This window comes from Petaurus breviceps, unplaced genomic scaffold (assembly GCF_028583685.1).
Source record: "Petaurus breviceps papuanus isolate PSGF00001 unplaced genomic scaffold, PetGlider_PUasm1.0 91133, whole genome shotgun sequence".
NCBI classification, from domain to species: Eukaryota; Metazoa; Chordata; class Mammalia; order Diprotodontia; family Petauridae; genus Petaurus; species Petaurus breviceps.
Genome location: NW_027187419.1, coordinates 47251091 through 47272444, shown reverse-complemented (window position 1 = coordinate 47272444; position 21354 = coordinate 47251091). Strand labels below are relative to the sequence as shown.

The following is a 21354-nucleotide window of genomic DNA, read 5'->3' as shown; positions in this document are numbered from 1 at the left end:
GGAGAAACTAATCATCTCATTCATTTGGCAGCGCAGGACCTTGTGCTTGCCTATCACCCAGATACTAGGAACAAGACTGATCATCCCCAGAGCAATGATGTCCAGAAACAATAAACTTAATTTTTGTTTTCTAGCAAGATGTCTAAACATATTATTAAAGGGATGACTACTGAACATCTAGACAGGATTTCTTAACCTGGAGTCCATGAATTTTGGGGGGAAAATGATAATTTTTTCAGTAAAGTTGGTTTCTTTTCTAATCATGTGTATTTTATTTTATGCATTTAAAAATATTATTCTGACAAAGGGTATAGATGTCACAGAAAGGACCAAAGAGTTCCATGGTACAAAGAAGGTGAAGAACTCCTGATCTAAAAGAAGTAATAATTGAGTATCACTAAGAAATCATATCTAACTTAAATCATTTCCTTTTTCTAATAGGGTCATTAGATTAGAACATCAAGTGATATGAAAATAGGTTTTACATGACTTCACATGTTTAATGGCTATCATTTTGCTTACCTTTCCCATGGGTAGGGGAGGAGCTGAAGGCAAGGGGAGAATTTGGAAGTCAAAATTTTAGAAAAAGTAGATTTCAAAAGAAAAAAAAAAGAAAGTAAAGAGACTTCACAAAGACCCCAAACCTTTGGAGAAAAGAAAAACTGACTGACTATAGACAAGAATATCACAGGATGGGAAGAAACGGACCATTGGTATATATGCTGATGTCAGATATAATCACTTTCATTAGTCAGTTAAATATTTATAATGATGAAGAAGAAAAAGATGATATGACAACAACCAAAGAAATGTTCCACGTAGTATTTCCACACATTTTACCAAAGAATGTAATGAAAGTTCTCTTTCTAGTCATATGGTCAAGGTGGTGAGACGTTAGGGGATTGTATATGTGCAAAACTGGTTAGATGGCTAGACTCAAAGAGTAGTCATTATGATTCAATGTCAAGCTGGAAGGAGAACTCCCACAAAATGTCCTAGATTCATCTTTAGCTCTGCTGTTTAATGTTTTTTCAATGACATATAAAGAGACAGATGTCATGCTTATAAAATTTGCAGATGACAGAAAGCTGGGAGGGCTAACTAACATACTGGATGGCAGTCGGGATCCAAACATATTCTGACAGGCTAGAATATTGGACTGCATCCAGTGATATGGACTATGATAGCAATTACACTAGGCTTTAAGAAATCCACTTAATAAAAAAAAAAATGAAGGCAGTATGACTAGAGAGCAATGCATGTCAAAAGAAATCTCAGGGTTTCCTGAACTGAAAGTTCAAAAGAATGGGACAGTTAGGTGGCACTGTGAATAGAGCAGGGAATGGAGTCAGGAGGACCTGAGTTCAAATCCAACCTCAGACACTTAACACTTACTAGCTATGTGACCTTGGGCAAGTCACTTAACCCCAATTGCCCTGCCTTCCCTCTCCAAGAAGACCAAAAAAAAAAAAAAAAAGAAAGAAAACAAAGTTCAAGAGAAGTCAACAAAATGCTATGGAAGCCAAAAAGACTTAGGTTGCATTAAAAGAGTCATGCTTCCGGAAACTAAGGAAAGGATAGCACTGCTATAGTCAGGTCGGACTACACCTAGAGTACAGTGTTCAGTCCCAAGCAACACTATCTTAGCAATACTATTGATGAGGTGAATGGTGTCCAGAGAAATGCAATGAGCTTATTCAGAATGAGCACGGGGCAACCGGAGCTGTGCTCTTCATGCTGTCAGCCCAGGAGGGCAATTCCTCCCTCTGCGGTAAGTACCCCTCCCCCCCGACCTTTTCCCAGCCCCTGCCCACAGACTGATCAGCTTCCTTCTCTCCCTCCTCTCCTTATTATACCCATGGTCTCATGGGTATTGCACTCCTCTTCTGGGTGCCTGACCACCAAAGTGTCAAGACAACTAAGTTGCTCTCTGAAAATATGACCCTGAGGAGCCATCTAGCTTGGGGAACCATTCTACTCAGCATTCAGTGACAGTGAAGGTTCATAAGGGGGGAGAGAGGGCAATATGAGACAAAGATATCATGCCACCATGCACATTGGCCACTACTGTCCTCCATTCTCTATAGTAAATTCACCTTAGTTTTCTTCTAGCTAGTATCTCTTTCTCTGCCCTTCTTTTATTAATACAATATTTTATTTTTCCCCAATTATATGTTAAAACAATTTTTAAAATTTAAGTTTTGAGTTCCAAATTCTATCCCTCTCTCTTCCTGCATTCTCCTCCCCTCTCTGAGATGGTAGACAATCTGATATAGGTTAAAAACATGCAATCATGTAAAACATTTTGATATTAGTCATTTTGTACAAGAATACTGAAATAAAAAGGAAGGAAGGAAGGAAGGAAGGAAGGAAGGAAGGAAGGAAGGAAGGAAGGAAGGAAGGAAGGAAGGAAGGAAGAGAGAGAAAGAGAGAGAGAAAGAAAGAAAGAAAGAAAGAAAGAAAGAAAGAAAGAAAGAAAGAAAGAAAGAAAGAAAGAAAGAAAGAAAGAAAGAAAGAAAAAGAAAGAAAGAAAGAGCGAGCATGTGTCAGTTTATATTCAGACAGTATCAGTTCCTTCTCTGGAGGTGAATAGCCTACTTCATCATTAGTTTTTTGGCGGATTGTTTTGAATCATGGTATTGCTAAGAATACCTAAGTCATTCAGAGCTCTTCATCATACAATATTGCTGTTATTTTGTACAACATTCTCCTTGTTCTGTTCACTTCACTTTTCATCAATTCATTTAGGTCTTTCCAGTTTTTTTCTGATAAAGGGCTGTAAAACTGCCCTCCTTTTCCACTGCATCCTTTGAGAATCTTTCTGTTAGGTTTATAGTGGAGAGATCACTTAATTTTGAATCAGGGCCTCAGGTTCCTCAAAAGTAAAATGAAGGGGGTGGCTAGGTGGCAAAGTGAATAGAGCACTGGCCCTGGAGTCAGAAGGACCTCAGTTCAAATGCAGCCTCAGACACTTGACACACTTACTAGGTGTGTGACCTTGGGCAAGTCACTTAACCCCAATTTCCCTACGTTCCCCCCTCCAAAAAGGCCAAAAAAAAAGTAAAATGAAAGAATGAGATTAGATGCCCCCCCCCAACATCCCTTCTGGGGCAGCTAGGTGGCACAGTGGATAGAGTGCAGGACTGAAAGTCGGGAAGAATCATCTCCCTAAGTTTAAATCTGACCTCAGACACTAGCTGTGTGACCCTGGGCAAGTCCCTTAACTCAATTTGCCTCAGTTTCCTCATCTCTAAAAATGAACTATAGAAGGAAATGCCAAACCATTCCAATATCTTTGCCAAGAAAACCCTGAAAGGGGGGTCACAAAAGGATAGACACCATGAAAAACGACTGAACAACAATAAAAAACAGCCCTTCTAGCTGTAAATCTATGGTCTTATGATTGATCCTAGATTGCTTCTCCTCACATTCTTTCCATATCCTATTTTTCACTGAAACCCTGCTTTGTTTTCTCTAGATATCATATTTCTTGCCACCGCCTCCAAGGCTAGCTGCTTCTCTCCTATACTCTGACACAGAGGAAAACAAAAGGAATTTGTATACTTCTTGCTTCCCACTAAGAATTCCCTCTTCTTGCTCAGCAGTCTCCATGCCTGCTTTTAAATAGTAAAAAGAGCTATCACTATATAGACTTTTAGGCATGCAAAGCACTTTACATTGATTATTTAATTTGATCTTCCCTTTCTATGAGGGCTATGAGGCAGGTGCTTATCATCCCCATTTTTCAGTTGAAGAAACTGAGGTATGTGGATATTAAGTGACTTGCCTAATGTCACACAGCTTGTGTCTGAGGAAGAATTTGCATTCAGGTCCCCCCCGACTCTAAGTCCATGTGCTAGCTAGTTGCTTTCTTTTCAGATCCCCATTTCTACAATCTATGAAACTCCAGATCATTTCCCTTAATAAACTCAGTACCTAGCTAACAGGTTTTTTTTCCTCTATTATAATCCTTGCCCCTTTCCAACACTCTGCTCTCCCAATCCCTCAGACTCCTCAATTCTCATGACCTCTTTTTCGAATCTACCTCTACCTTACAAAGGAGTAATCAGATAGTACACTACACAGAGTTTACTCAACTAATGCTGAACATACTGGCCTGTTTTTGTACAGCTGGTGAGCTAAGAATGTTTTTTTTTTTTTTTACTATTTAAAATACATTAAATTTTAAGATGTAAAAATCATTCTTCACTCTAGAACCAGGCAAAAGCCTAAACCTGGACCACGGGCTTAAGGTCACCAACCCCTGCCTTAGTCAAACAGACAATCCCCTATTCTCCCCCCCACCTTCAACTTCTCCCTACTTCCTGACCAACTGAATCTGTCCAAGGTGTTATAATTTGTAGTTATGACTCTGAGAACCAGGAGAGTGAATTGACTTAAAAATCAAACAGTACAAGGAAGACCTGGGAAAAATTAGATCATAGAAGAGAACACTGAGAAAGCATGTGATAACTAATTTTGACAGGTATTTGACAGGTATTTTTACCATGTAAAAAGGAATAATATTTGTAGAGTCAGGGTTTTTGGTCACATAACTAAGAACCAGGATCAATAGGAGACATTTCAAAGAAACAAATTCAAGCTCAGTATTAGGAAAGACTCCATAAAATCAGAAGTAAGAGGAATGGGATGCCTCAGAATGTAGTGGGTTTCCCTCTAGGGATCTTCAACCCACAGTTAGAAGGCTGTTTGTTGTAAAGCACCAGCCCTGGAGTCAGGAGGACCCGAGTTCGCTTCCGGCCTCAGACACTTAACACCCACACAAAAAAACTAGCCATGTAACCTTGGGCAAGTTACTTACCCCCAACTGCCCTCCAAAAAGGCAAAAAAAAAAAAAGAAGGCTGTTGTTGTTTGGGTTGAAGTGAGGATCTTTTCTGGCTAGTAGTTGCATTAGATAGTCATTAAGGTCCCTTCCATCTGTGATAGTCTGTGATTTGGTGACTTTTTCAATTTCTAGCCTGGCAGTGTATTACCTCCATTAAAGCTGATTAAAGTAAGAACTAGTGAGATTCTGACACCAAAGACCTAGAACTAATTAGAAGTGTGGGAGTAACTTACTTTTTTTTTTTTTTTTTGCTTTTTGGAGGGAGCAGCGCAGGGCAATTGGGATTAAGTGACTTGCCCAAGGTCACATAGCTGTTAGTAAGTGTTAAGTGTCTGAGGTCAGATTTGAACTCAGGTCCTCCTGACTCCAGGGCTGGTGCTCTATTCACTGTGCCACCTAGCTGCCCTGGGTAACTTACTTTCAGTGTTTTATGATTCTATGACAGGCTTGTACAGGTATCATCTCCACTGATAGAGTAGGCTTGCTAGAGATGAATAAGGTCTTTGAGATTTGCTATGGTTAAAACACCCATAACCTTTGTGGACAATCTGGTTACAGACTGCCCCAACCTTCATGAGACTTTTCTTCAGGCAGCAGACATGCAGACCCCTGATGGGTTTTTCCATCTTGGTAGTACCAGCTAGTGCTATTATAGACAGTGAGAATCTAGAGTCCCTTCTCTCTGCCATGAGGTGAGATCAAAGGAGGACTTTTTATAAGTGTGAGTCCTTATAAAATCTCTTTGTTGTTGTTAAGTAACAAGGATGTCTGTGGCCTAAATTAATTGGATGGCAGGTATTCACTGTGCACAGACATATAGGAAGCACTGTGGTATAATAGAAAATACTCTACATCTAGGGTCAGGGGACCTGGGTTCAAATCTGAATTCTGCCATATATTACCCTTGTTACCTTGATCAGATCACTAAAACTCACTGGGCCTCAGTTCTTTAATCATAAAATGAAGGGTTAAGATAGATGTCCTCTACCACCATTAAGTTAGTAGCCAATAATAAAACTTTTTTTTTAATTGCAGCTCCTAGTTCAGCACATTTTACATCGATTGTACATGTGGGCACTTATTATTTGTAATACACAGGGGGCCACAATGGTAAACACAGACCTTCCCACCCCAGGCAGTATAAACTTTAAAATATTTATCCAGCTATTTACATCAATTACCGTCTTTATTTATTTTATCTTCTCTAAGTCCTCTCTCCTTGCTTCCTCTGGAATTACACACATGGGAAATGGATGGCATTTTGCTACTATTTAAAAGTTCCATTATATTATCTATAAGTGGAATAACACTGTAGATGTAGGTAGCTCTTTGTGTGAGGTCAAGAATAAAAATAAAGAGAGGATATCAAGGGTGGTATCTGGACAGGGTCTCAGGATGAGGATTTAATGTAGAGAGGAAAGATTCTTGCTGGTTTCCTAGTGCCTTATTAGAACAGCATCATCCATAAAATAAGGCAAAACGTGTGGGAGATATTCTTAAAGGTGAAATGACCTGAACACAAACTTTTAACAAATATATCTTTTTCACTACACGCATTCTTCTTAAGGACAGCTTCTGCTGAACTTGTCAGGAAAAGGGTGAAGTGCAAGGGAGAAGGTGGAAAACATGAGTCAATCTGTCACAAGGGTCTAATTAAAGGTCTGTCTCTGATCAAACCGTTGCTTCCAGTGCTATCTCCTGTATGGTACCATTTTCTGTCAATGAACCATCTCTCCATAATGTATGCAGCTGGAGGGGGGACAAAAGATCAAGGGCTGCCAAGAGTTTTCCAAAAACCCTACCTCTCCCTTCCACAGATGGTGGGACTCTCTCTTCCCCAGTACTTTTGAAAGGCAGCAAAAATAAGTTAATAACAAAACTTATTTTGGAGGAAGAAAACCACCACAATGTAGCTTACAAGAATCAGGGGTCTACGTGAGGAATAAAAAAAAAAACAGGGTAGCAAAAACCAGATTTCATGCCAGGAGCAAGAAAGCACTAAGTAGTTTCATGCCAGGCAATTTGTGACAGGCTTGCCTATTACTCCTCATAAATGCTGACCAACACTCGTCTCAGTTTTTGCCCAGGGCTCTTACTCAGAGAACCCAGAAGACAAAGAAAACTGACTATCCACAACTTCTGAGACCTAGTACTTTCTCTGACCCTGAGGCTCTTTGCTGAACATCCTCTAGAAAGTTTAATTCACACCCACCACCTCCCACCCCCTTGCCATAGTTGAAAAATCGGGCAGATCACAATGAATGGCACATTGTATGAATGTGTTCAATGAAGATAGGAGGCCATTTGAAGAAAAAGAAGCAACTCATTTGTACTATATATAAGGGACTTCCTGACAATGGTCATATGTCATCTAATTAGTTCTATGAAAACAGGACTTATAGGTGAAATGACATTAATTCCATTGACACAGAGCTAACGAGAATAGAGCTGAATCCAGTGGGAGAGGAAACAGAGAAAAGAAGCCATCTGGGAGGGGAAGAGAGGAGTATCACAGTAGGATTCCCTTTGCTGTGACACAGTCTGGCTATAATGTATTACAGCAATGTTATTGTGAAACACCATTAGTCATGGCAACATAATATGTACTATGCCTATTTAGAGTGTATTTGTCACTGAAACAGGTTAGCAGAGATCAGGGGAGGGATCCTCTTTTCTTGGGGTTTTTAAGTATTTGACAGTTCTGTGTTCTATCTAGGATAGGAGGTGTCACTATCTGGAGGTCATGTGATTCTGGACCAGATGCTTAAGAAAGTCCCTTTTAGCCCCAGGATTCTGTGAGTAATATTAATGCTGTAGGAACTCCATCCACATCTGCCCATTTATTTTCATGAAACAATTCAAATGGCCTCAATTGCTTTTTTAAAATTTAATTTATTATTTTTTTGTAGTGATATGAAGGTCTCCTATTGCAACATACTTTATACTGATGGTTGTCAGTTTCCCATGCATTATAAAGAGAACTGGACCCACACACATTCCCTGTATACCACACATTTTAACTCCTTGTCATATCTGTCTAATAGAACAAGAAATAATACACAGAATATTAAAAAAACATTAATAGTGAAAATGAATTATTAATTCAATTAAAGCATGAGCCCAATAATCATTCTTTTTCATTGCACTTATTAAAAGGAATTATTAATTGCTGACAGGGTATTAAAACACACACACAGAGAAATGCAAAACTTCTCTTCTTTCAGAAGAAGTAAAGCAGAAGATGCATGACATACAGTAAAGAGGGAGATGGCGTATTTCCTCTAGCCTCTCTTGATCCACTGGTGCTCAAACTGCACCAGGTATTTTCAGTACTGAGATGCCAAAAGACATGACATCAGGACTGAAAGGAGAGAGTGCAAAATCTCAGTGTTCTCTCCCTAATGCACATATTCTATACTTTATTGCCCTCTATTCACTGTCCTCTCTTGCCCATCTATTCTCATCCATCCTTTACGGTCTGCTTTTCGTCAGACAAGATGGTCTTTGGACCACCTGTTGAGACAGTCCACAATTCACTTAAATCCTGAGACTGAGGAAGGGGTGGGGGTGTAGGAGTGGGGTATGGCATCTCAAAGCAATAGCATTTAAATTAATCATATGCTAAAATGAGACCTGCAGTAATTTATATAAGTAAATAAACTTATTTTGTAAATAAGCTTTTTATAGCAATGCTTCATTCAGTTATCTGGAATTATCAGAGAACATATTCCACATGGCCAGCTAGGTGGTACAGTGGATAGAGTGCCCAGTCTGAAGTCAGTAAGATTCATGTTCCCTGAGTTCAAATCTGGTCTCAGATTCTTGCTAGCTGCATGACCCTGAACAAGTCACTTAACCCTATCTGCCTCAGTTTCCTCACCTATAAAATGAGCTACAGAAGTAAATGGCAAAGCACTCCAGTATCTTTGCCAAGAAAATCCCAAATGGGGTCATGAAGAGTGTGAAATGACTAAATAACATATTCCACATAAGTGAATTATAGAAACTAAATTTATGAACTGTAAGCCTGTCTACTATGTCTACTTGAAAGCCTGATTTTCAAGGCTTTCACAATCTTATACCACCCTACTTACTCATTTTCCTCTCATGTTTCCCCTTCCATGTACTTTAGACTTTTGTTAAACTGTGGATGACTCACCATTTTCCATACCCATCATGGAATTTTCCATTTGTGTATCTTTGTTCATGTCATTTCCTATGCTTTGGATCTAGCCCCCAATCTCCACATAGCAACTGCCTGTTTAATTCCTCTCAGATTTTTAAGATCTGACTCAGAATCTACTATCTCCAAAAAGCCTTCTCTGAACCATCTAGCCAGTGAGCACCTCGATTCCCCCACCCCCTCCCCTTTATACACCTTAGATCTCATGTAACACTTCATTTTCAATCCTTATACACATATCAATTATTATTTTGAATTCTGGTTATAAGTTATGTGTCATATCACTCCAACACTGTGCCAACGAGGAGAAGTAAGCATCCATTTTATTTCTTACTCCCATTTCCAGACCCTCCTTTGCCACCATCACTAATCAACCTTTTTTTTTTTTCCTTTGAAGTTCATTCTATTCATCTATATCATCCAGTTCAGGTCCTCACAGCTGTTATCTGCAATCTTCCTGGTCATTTTCTTTCTTTCTTTTTTTTTTCTCAAGGAATTAAGTACCTAGCTCCAGCACCAGAACTAACTAATTTTGTCCCCAAGGCAAGAACATATAATCCTCTCCCTCTTTTAAAGGATTGTGCTTACGAGTCAGTACAAATTTTATGTTTTTATAAGCTCCCTCATTTTTGTGTGCCTATGGTAAATACCTTAGATGTCTCATCCTTGTTAAAATTACGCTGAATGACTCAGTTTTGCTCTCAACCTCAACTCCTAATCTCATACCGGGGAGCTCAATTAGAATGTTTATGTACCTAAAGTAATAATAATAACTCACATTTATGAAATAATCTAATGTTTAGAAAGTACTTTATATATGATGTTTCATTTGATCCTCACAAAAACTGTATGAGGTAAATGCTATTATTTCCATTTTATAGATAAGGAATCTGAGGCTCAGTGGTTGAATAACTTGTCAAGGATTAACACAGCTAATAATTATCTGAGGCAGGATACAAAGGCAAACCATCTTTCTTCCTGGTCGGTACAATATCCACTATACTCCACTGCCATTCTGGCTTCCCAGTATATCAAAGTTGTCAAAGTTACTAATGCTTAGCAAACTCATCAACTTCCACCAATTACATCTTCACTCTACCTCATCCTCACACAGGAATATTCATGTCTCTATTCTTTGAGCTTGAACTGTGTAATTCTTTACTCAGATGATAATCTTCTATATATCCGTCTTTCCTGCTGCTTAATTTTGCCTGGATGTGTTATTCGTCTTCACCATGGCCTTCAGTCCCTCTACCCCTTCCTATTTTCTCAGTCTAACACTTTGGCTCTGACTGCACCTTATTTTCATCAGAGTTTATCCTAAGGTTAACTACAGTCTATCTCCTACCTTTCAATCTCTTTTCCCTCTGCCCTATTGCCACACATGTCCTGTCAAAAGCTATTCTTGGTTTGGCTCCACTATCTGCCCTCTCTGTTCATCCTCACATACTACCGAACACCACTGGATAAAATCACACCATTTCCTGACTGGGTCAAATACAGACTAACGCTAGTTAATCAAAATTGAGACCTCACTGGTGACAATCTCTTTATTCTTCCTTGACTGATTCATTATCAAGCCCCCTACAGAAGCTGTTCAGACTTTTTCTTCTCTGACCCTTGATTCCTTCTATCTAGCAGAGGACCTTGTCTCCCACATTACTGAGAATATTAAAGCCATCCTCCATTAGCCTCCCCTGCATACCTTAAAATCCACCTACTCTCTCCTTAAAACATTCCATTCTCATATTTTTTTCTCTGTTCTCTGAGTGTTAGGTAGTTTTTTCCCCCTTTCCAACTTATCCATTTGACCATATTCCTTTAAAAGGATCCCATTTCCTTTGAAAGCTCCTCTTGCCCTCCCCATATTTAATCTCCCTTTATCTAATGGTCTCTCTCCTGATACTTACAAACACATGTGGATTTCCCATCCTTTAATATTTATCCCCCTTTAATTCTGTTGTCCTCTTAAAATATCCTTTTTCCTCCTCCCTTTCATAACCAAACTCTTTTAAAAAGTTGCAGAGTTGTTTATATCACTGCCTCTGCTTTCTCAAATGCCACCTAATTCTCAATACCGTACAATCTGGCTCCAAACTTTACCCCCCAAACTCTATTTACCCCATACAAAATTTACTAATGATTGCTAATTCTAATGGCTTCTTCTGAGTCCTCATCATCCTTGACCTCTCTGTAGCTTTTTACACTGGCAACGATCCTATCTTCCTGAATACTATCCACTCCTTTCACTCTTCTGTCAGAGTTTTTTTAATCCTGTTTTTTTTTCCTTCTAAACTGTCTGAATCCTAATTCTCAGTCACATTTGCTGGATCACCATTTATCTCCTGCCTATCCTCAAATGTTAGTTTCCCCCAATGATCTGTCCTGAGTCCTCTTCTTTCTTGATGGTATAACAAGTTCTCGTAGATTCATCTTAATGTAGATAGCTTCCAAACCTATATATCCAGTCATAATTTCTCTCTTGACCTAGCTCTTCATAAACAACCCCTTCATGGACATCTCCACTTGGATGCCCATTGGCATGTCAAACTCAACATATTTACAATAGAATGAATTATCTTTTTTTAAATTATCTTTTTGTCATCTAAAACTTTTCTCTTGAGGATATCACAATCCTTAGAATGAACTTGGGTTTGCAAATTTGAAATCATTTCCTACTCTTCTCACTCCACCCACATTTCCAATTAGTGGGAAAAGTCTTGACAATTCTATCACCACAGTTTCTTAAATGTGTCCCTTCCCTCTACTCACACAGCCACTACCCAGATCAGATCTTCAACACTACTGAGAAAACACTGAAAGCTTCGTAACTAATCTCCCTACTTCTGATCTGTTTCCTGTCCAAGGCTTCATCCACACTGTTGGCCAAGTAATCTGCCTAAGACACAGGTCTGACCTTGTCAATATCCTGCTCAAAAAACTTTAGTGGCTCCCTGTTGCCTCTAGGGCAAAAAGCAAAGTATCCAGCTTTGTGTTTGAAATCTTCTATGGTCTAGTTCTGACCTACTTTTTTCATTATATGTTTCATATAATACCCACCTATATACTCTGTAGTCTATCCACACATATAATAGCTATTTCCCTCACTCAGCTTTCTATGTTTCACACAGGCTACATGAACCCATGGCTAGAATGAATTTCCTCTTCAACTTCAACTCTTAGAATATCTACGTGTCTTTATTGCTCAGCTTGGGTGATACCTCTCATTCAAAGTCTCTCAATTCTTCCATTTGTTAATATTTTATTCCTCTTTAAATTGTCTTCTGTTGGCCACTCGTCTACATGTGTATCCTCTTGAGGAGAAAATAAGCACCATAAATGAGAACTGTGTCCTGTTGGCCTTTGCATCTCCAGCAGCTAGTATCATGCCTTGCACATAGTAGACACGAACAAATATTCATAGAAGAAAGGGAAAAAAGGATACAGTATATTCAAAAGAGGAAAGGGCTCTTCGTTCCCCCTCATTGAGGGTCTCCAAATGGAGACTGGACAATGATTTATTTACTAACTTGTAGAAGGGATTCTTGGTCAGGTACAGGTTGGAATAGATGGACTCTGAAGTCCCTTCCAACCCTGAGATTAGTTGACTCTTTTATTCTCAAACCTCAATACACTAATCCCCAGACATGCCAAACAACACAGTCTATTATATTACTTTTAATAAATACAAATAACATTTCTCAAATGGGCCAAGTTCTTCATAGCACTAGGTCCAAATATACTGCTCCTCTGTTTTGTTTTTAAAGCTCTTCACAACCTTTTCCCATTCTATCTTTCTAGACTCAATGGACATGACTCCCTCCCCTACACTCTATCATCTAGCCCAACTGGCCTTCTTTCTCTTCCTCACACATTTCATGCCATCTTCCATTCCATGACTCTACCATGGCTGAAATACATCACCTCCTTACTTCTGCCTCAGAGAATCCCTCTGTTCCTTTAAAATGCATCATAAGCACCACTTCTACATGACGCCTTTCCCAGGCTCTTTCTAGTACTAGTGCCCTGCCTTCTGAATTACCTTGTCTTTAACTACTTTGTATATGTAAACTTATTTTTACTTTTACAATTTATTTAGTTTTATTTTGACTAACTTTATGTGATGCCATGTATTTTTGTAGATACTTCTTCTTTGTTAGAATGTAAGCTCATTGGGAATAGGATATTTTTCTTTATTTGTACTTATATCCCTGGTGCCTAGCAAAGCGCCAGACATATAGAAAGCACTTAATAAATGTTTGTTGATTAATTTATCCCTGTGTATGAGTTAGGAACCTGTGAAAGTTGCATTTGCTCTACAGGCAAATGGGGTGAACTAAGGCAGTGACTTAATAACAGGTAGCTTAATTGGCCCTGGGAGACTTAATGCAGAATCCAAAGACATCTATCTTACTCCCAGCAATAAACTCAGACCTAGAAGAATTTAGCTACACGACACAGAGTAATTATCTAGCAGATAGAGCAGAAAAAGTATATTTGGTAGTGAAGCATAACACTAACCTAGATAACAAGATTTCTAACTTTAGTGGTGGGACCAAGTTTCCTAGAAGAAAGGAAGGCGTGAATCTTTGTGCCAAGGCAAGTGAGGTGAGTAGAAAAACACACATCTTGACTTTGCCTTGAGGTCAGTAGGAAAAGGCCCAATGAGTAAACTTAATGAAAAAAATGACAGTTTGGAAACAAGGGTTGCCCTTCTCCAAGCTGTTGGCAAATGGAAATATGTTTGCATAGGGCCTGGTGCAAGGCCTTCCATCTCTCAGCCTTTGGTCTCCATGTATTTTCCTGACAGTCCTGGATCCAGGAGCCAACTGGCAGTGCCGGCTGCATTTGCAGGGGAAACAGAGCGGCACTGCCAGCTTTCAGTGACAAAAGCAGTGTTTATAGCAGGCGTGCTGACAGCTGTCCGAATGCCACATTTATTTACAAAACGTTAGTTAAATTAGTGACAGTTGGCGCTGGGGAGGAAAAGCTGAGAGAAAAACTGACATTACTTGATCTAGCTGGTGCTTTTGCACTGGTTTTGCTCACCCTGTTTGTTTATTTATTAATTCTATTTGCTTCTTAGTTTATTTATTGATATGTTCTGCCTCATTTTCCAGTCACTGGTTTTAAGAGGCTATGTGATGCTCTCATCAGTGAGTGGTCCATTTTTTCTGATACAAAGGTCCTAATAGCTAAAAGTGACTTCTGGAGGTCTCTGAAACTCAGTGAAACTAAATAGATCAGAGATTTCCAAGAAAGTTTCATGACAAAAAAGAAGATATCTCTTGGACTCTTCCAGAGAGCACTTAGGGATGATCAACATATGCTTATTAAGTAATGAATTATCACCACCACCAGCATCACTTGATTATTTCTCTAATGTTGATCAGCAGTATGTTTCCAAAAGATTATTACTTCTACTTTTATTCTTTCTCACAGGGGTAATTAAATTGTAGGAGGCCAAGTTTCATTTAGAAGTTTAAGAGGTTGTCCTAATGATAAAGGCTTTTTAAGGCTCTGGAAACATGTTCCTAGGAAAGCCTAAAGGATTGTCTTCCCTACAGATTTTTTTAAAGCCTTACACAGCAATTACCTATTCACATGCATATCTTCTAACTCTCCAATTAGATTGTAAGTTCTTTGAGGATAGAGGCCCTTCCTTTTTGAGGTGAGGAGTAATTCAATGATAGCAAATAATGTAGTTCTTTTATAATGATAGACTTTGGTTTTTTTATAATAATTATAACAATGGTTTGTGACAACAGCAATACTAGTAGCTGATATTAAACAACACTTTCAAGCTTTGAAAAATGCTTTATATGCATTATCTCATGTAAGCATCACCAATACCATTTGAGATAGCTAGTGCGAGTATCATTATCCCCATTTTATATATGAGAAAGCAGGGGACAGAGTGGTAAGCCTGGAGTCTTGTCTTCCTGAGTTCAAATATGGCCTCAGACACTCACTATCTGTGTGACTGTGGACAAGTCACTTAACTCTGTTTGCCTCTGTTTCCTCCTCTATAAAATAAGCTGGAAAAGGAAATGACAAACAAAAAGTATCCTTGTCAAAAACAAACAAACAAACAAACTCAAATGGGGTCACAAAGAGTCAGACATGACTGAAAAATGACTGAACTGAATGGATCAGATAGAATAAGGGACTTAGTTATGATTCCCAGTTAGAATGTTTTTTTAATTGAATATTTATTTGAATTTCTTTTAGTACCACAATTCAACATCTTACCAAAACAAACCAAATTGTGAAGTCTTAAAAAAAAACCCTATCCATTACAAAAAGTTAAAATAAGTTGTTTTCTGTATTTCATGGCAAAAAGTAGGAAATTTTCTATAAAAAATAAACTACCATACACAGAATAATGTTTTAAGATCTATATATTATGATTCACATGATATGTTTTGTTGAATATATACACAAAATCAGAATGCCAATATGAATGGAAGAGAAAAATGGGCACAGCAAATTGAACGTTCTTAATATGTGGTTTGAAGGGGCAACGTCCTAGCAAGTTAACTTAATTAACAAAAGCTAGAATGTTTTAGAGGTGGGATTTGAACTCAAGTCTTCTTAACTGGAGCTCCATCACCCCCTTCATTAAATCAAAGCAATCACAGAACCTTAAAGATTGAGTGGACTTTGCCACTCATGTAGTTAATTGCTTTATTTTATGAACAAGAAGGCTGAGGTACAATGTTAAATGATTTACTCTAGATCACACAACTATTAAGTGGCAGAATTAAGATTTGTACCCAGGTGTTCAGACTCACCAGCTTAGTGCTCTTTCCATATTATCATAAGTGCTTTGGACTTAATAGTGAACCATGCAATGGACAACTTTTGGAGGTCCTTCCCCACCCCAGGGTTCCATATCTCCATTATCTTTTCTTGAAGCTCTTTCCATCTCTTTGGCCAGTCTTCTATACTATCATAAATCCCTTTTTGCTACATTCTTATTTTACTTTGTTAGAAAGAGGCATCCCTGAAATATTATACAAAATTTGTTTGGAATTCCTTCTTGTCATAACAGCTGTAAGTCTGCAGTGATAATAACCATTTCATTTGGCCTTCTACTGGGAGTTCACAGACTCTAAGTTGAGCAGTCAAAATGCTGATAGTGAGGAGAAAATCTCCACAGATGGCTTGTACTTAAGGGTAAAAGTCAACTTAAATACATTCAACTTTTCTGTAGAATCACCTCATCCATCTTTCCTGGTCCTATATTCTCCGTGACAGACTAACTTCTCCATAGCAGAAGGATTAAATGTCTTCTCCAATGCTTTTCCTATCAAGAATGGGTACTGCACCATATCTCGGTATATTTTTTGAAGCCTCAGAGCACGCCACCCACCATTGATTATGTTCTAGATTATCATTAACAAAATAAATATTCCAGTATAAAAAATAAGATTTGTACAAAACTATTTCTATTACATATAGGGTTTTTTGTATATTAAATGTTTCCTGTGATGAATTGCTACTTACTGTCTTGTGTGTATTTTAAGCCTGTTTTTAACTGGTACTCTCTTTTATCTTGCTAATTACACATTAATGGTAACTAGCAGAGCAACTATTTTTTCAATGCCAAAGGTCAACCTCAGGGGCAAGGTATATTGTGGCTACTATCATAGTGTATATTGCCCTGGACTTGGCCTTAGAAAGAACTGACTCTGACATCAACTAGCAATATAACACAGTTTGGTTTTTTGTTTTTAATTTGCAAAATGGGCCTAAATTTTCTTTAGTGGTGAATTTACAAGGTTACTAAGAAACTCAAATGAAATGACATGCAATTATGGGGTGGCTAGGTGGCACAGTAAATAGAGCACCGGCCTTGGAGTCAGGAGGACCTGAGTTCAAATCTGGCCTCAGACACTTAACACTTACTAGCTGTGTGACCTTGGGCAAGTCACTTAACCCCAATTGCCCTCCAAAAAGCAAAAAAAAAAAAAAATGAAAGAAGTTACATGTGATTTGAGCAAAATGCTACAGTGGTCCAACCTTAAAGCTATATATGAAGGTGGTATAGCACAGCAGAAAGAATGCAATCTTGGGTTTCAGAGAATCTGCATTCAAATGACCTTGGACAAGTCATTTTCCCTCTCTGGGCCTCAGTTTCATCATCTATAAAATGAGATAGTTGGACTAACTGGCCTCTTAGGTCCCTTTCCTCTCTAGCTGTTTGATCCTAAATGATGTAAGTTATTCAGGGAATAGAAAAGAAAGACAAAGTCCTTATTGTTTCTGTATATGTGATGTATACTTCTGTACCAGAGACTATTAAAGATGTGCTAGATAATCTTTTATCTGTATAATTATTTATTTAAAATACACAAACACTATGCAGATACAGGCACATGCTCATACATCAACATAAAATACAAGTTTAGTTTCATAGTGTGGTTATCTGTTGTCCTTCATGCTTGAAGACGACCAAAGTAACATCACTGTGTTGGAGTCAAAGTACAGTGTGTCCAACTGTGGTTGATCAGACCAATAGGAGTTTGGACCTCTCTACCCAAGGTCAGACACATATAGTTCATATGAAACTACTATGCAAAAGGCAATAAGCTTCTTTCCCCTGCTAAGATGGTGGTGTGTATCTCAGTGACTGCAAAAAGAATTACCCACTCTACATCCGAAGCATTCCTGCAGAGCATGAGCCGAATTTCCATTACACATCTCTTGATGTGGTAGACAAGAAGGCCTCTGCAATGGGAAAGACCCTCATGGACCAGGGGGGGCCCTACCTGGGACTCCTGTACCCCACAGAAAGCTACAAAGTATATGGCTATGTAATACATTCCAAGGTAAAGTGTGTTATAGTCGTGGATTACTGCAACACAGTACTTTGAGATGAAATCTGTAGTATGTTTCAAAAGCTACATAATTCCTACACAGATGTCATGTGCAACCCTTTTTATGGACCATATTCATTCTAGGGTCTTTGACAACATGGTGACTTCCATGATGGTGTAGGTTTGTTGAGAGAGTATAGTTTACAGTTATTGCTAAAAAATGCTGTATTGTACAGAGCTGTATTATGTAGATATGTGTATATATTGCCTCCTCTTATGTATAACATGAAAGTTGCTCCCTTTGGATGTCCAAAAACTTTTGTGTAAAGTGAAAGACTATATAAAGCTTATTGCAATAAAAAGTTGAATATGTAAAAAAAAAAGGGGGGTCAATAGGAAAAAGTTGGATTATATTGTTGCTGATTTGTTGTTCATTAGTTTTCAGTTGTGTCTAATTCTTCATGACCCCATTTGGAATTTTCTCAGTAAAGATACTGGAGTGGTTTTCCATTTCCTTCTCCAATTCATTTTACAGATGAGGAAATGGTGGCAAATGGGGTTAAGTGATTTGCCCAGGGTCACACAGCTATTAAGAGTTTGAGGCTAGGGGTGGCCAGGCAGCACAGCAAGTAAGAGCACCAGCTCCAGTGTCGGGATGACCTGGGGATCAAATCCAGGCTCAGACACTTAGCACCCACCCAGAAACACTTGGCCATGTAACCTTGAGCCAGTTACTTAACCCCAATTGCTTAGGGGTGGCCAGGTAGCACAGTGAGTAAGAGCACTGGCCCCAGAGTCGGGATGACGTGGGGATCAAATCTGGGCTCAGATACTTAGCACCACACGCAGAAATAACTGGCCATGTAACCTTGAGCAAGTTAGTTAACCCTGATTGCTTTAAAAATAAAAAAAGAGTCTGAGACTAGATTTGAATTTAGGAAGATGAGTCTTCTTGACTCTAGGCCTGTCACTCTATCTACCGAGCTGTTCTCTAGATCACATACTCCATATCAAAGAATTAGCATACAATTAAGTATTAATACAAGTTAGACACTGTACTCAGTTCAGAGGATATAAATAAAAGACAAAAAACAATCCTTTTTCCAAGAACTTTATATTTGAATAAAGGAGACAAATATATTTAAGTAAGTATATATAAGGAGAAGGCATTAACAGCTAGGGTGATCAGTCAGTCTATTAGTATTTCTTAAGTACTATGTGCCAGACACCATACTAAGTGATCGGTGAAGGCTTCCTGCTAATGGTATAATTTTATCAGGTTCCTGAAGGAAGATAGGTATTCTAGGAGGTGGAAATGAAGAGAGAGAACATTTCAGACTTGGAGAGCCAGTGAAAAGGCATGGAGTTGGGGGCCAGAAAATTATGTGAACAAAAGCAATTAGGCTAGTATGGCTAGACCATATGGATGGAAGTACTATGTAGATAGGAAGAATCCAGGTTTTGAAGAGCCAGAGAAGTGTATATTTGATCCTCAAGGTGAGACACTAGAGTTTACCAATTAGGGAATATAGTATAGTCAGACCTGCACTTCCAAAAAAATGTCATTTTGGTAGCTGTATGGAGGATGGATTAGACTGGGAAGAGAATTGAGGCAGAGAAATAAACATAAGGCCATTGCAATAGTCCAGGCAAGAGGTAATGAAGGGGTGAACTAAAGTGATGGCTGAGTGAGTGGAAAGAAGAAGATATATTTGAGAGATGTTGTGGAGAAGGAAAAGATGAGATTTAACATCTCATTATTTACATGGGGTGCATAGGAGTGAGAAGTTAAGGGTGATGCTGAGTTTATGAACCCCAGTTATGTGATGGATATGCCACTTTATCTATCTATAAATAATCTATTTATCTATCTATCTTTCTATCTGTCTTTCTGTCTATCTATCTCTATGTAGATATAAGTATGTATGTGTACATACATGCATATTCATGCATGCACACATATGTGTGTATACATGCTCATATATATGAATCTATATTGTACTTATACATCAGATTTAATTGATCAAAGTTATAGATTATGAAAACCCATGAAAGCTCAGAAAAGAAAATAGTAAGGCCCTTGGCTAACTACCCAATCTCTAAAATCACAAGAAATTATCGTTTATAACCAATCTAGGATAAACATGTTTCAAATAAGAGAGATATAGTTTTAAATACCATTTATATGCATAGGGACTATCAACAAATCATATCACTTTAAAAAGTTACTCATCTCCTGACAGAGACTCAATATGTAGAATGATACACACATTTTTTTACATGGCTAATGTGGGAATTTGTTTTGTTTGACTATAAGCATTTTGTTACATGATTTTTCTTTTTCTTTCTTTTTCCTAATGGGGAGGCTAAGGTGAAGGAGATAAAATAAATGCTTGATAACTAAAAAAAAAATAAAATCTATGATGTCTCATCAGTTGCTCCTCTTTGAGGCTCCTTAAAATTATGTGTGTATATATGTATGTATGTGTATACACACATACCCACATATATTTATGTATACATACACACATGTCATGTGTGTGTATGTGTGTATGTATACGTGTGTATGTATTCCTATGAGGCAGCTTCAATGCTAGCAAGACCTAGGTTCAATTCCCATTTCTGATCAACACTGAGTGGGTGACCCATAGCAATCTTTCAATGTGCTAGTCAACCCTAGTCTATGACTATAAATTATAGAACTGCTTACCTACCTTGTTAAAAAAAAGAGTCCCACCTTCTGCCAGTAACCTTCCCCTATCCTTAATGTTGTACCTTCTTCTTGCAATTTGTCCTGTAGATAATTTGTTTGTATATAGTTATTTAAACATTGTGCCCCCCATGAGAACAAGAACTATCTTTTTCATTTCTTTGTAGTCCTGTTCTTAGCACAGAACATGGCACACAGTAGGTACTTAATAAATGTTTATTGAATTGACTGGGAGGTTCTTATATGAATAAAATCAAAGGTGTCGTCACTATCCCATCTTAAGGATTTTCATGATTAGCTTGCCTGCTTCTAATTCCTTATTTCACTTCCAATCTACCTTCTCCTCCCAGTTAATTTTACCAGTTTGTTCTTAATATCTGTACATCAGAAACTGTAGCCTACTTTGAATTCTAGCTTCATTGAATTGTAAGAGATCTGAAAAATTATCAATTTCTGACTCCTTTCCAAAGCACAAATTGCATCTTCATTCCCATGCCTTTTTTACCCATAACTCTCCTGGACTTCCTCATTATTTCAAACATATTCATTCCATGTATGTATAATGTAGGCCTATCCTATCCTATCCTATCCTATCCTATCCTATCCTATCCTATCCTATCTTATCCTATCCTATTCTATCCTATCCTATCCTATCCCCTCTCCTTCCCTCCCCTCCTGTCCCGTCCCGTCCCATCCCATCCCATCCCATCCCATCCCATCCCATCCCATCCCATCCCATCCCATACTATCCTATCCTATCCCATCCCCTCCCCTCCTCTCCTGTCCTGTCCT

At 38.3% G+C, this 21354-nt stretch overlaps 1 protein-coding gene and 1 pseudogene across 3 annotated transcripts in view; one reads left to right on the top strand and one right to left on the bottom strand.

Annotated features, from left to right (window-relative positions):
* NTM (neurotrimin) overlaps positions 1-21354 on the bottom strand; it is a 574210-nt gene that overhangs the window by 534238 nt on the left and 18618 nt on the right. The window lies entirely within an intron of this gene.
* LOC138155167 (trafficking protein particle complex subunit 2-like protein pseudogene) lies at positions 17644-18042 on the top strand (annotated as a pseudogene).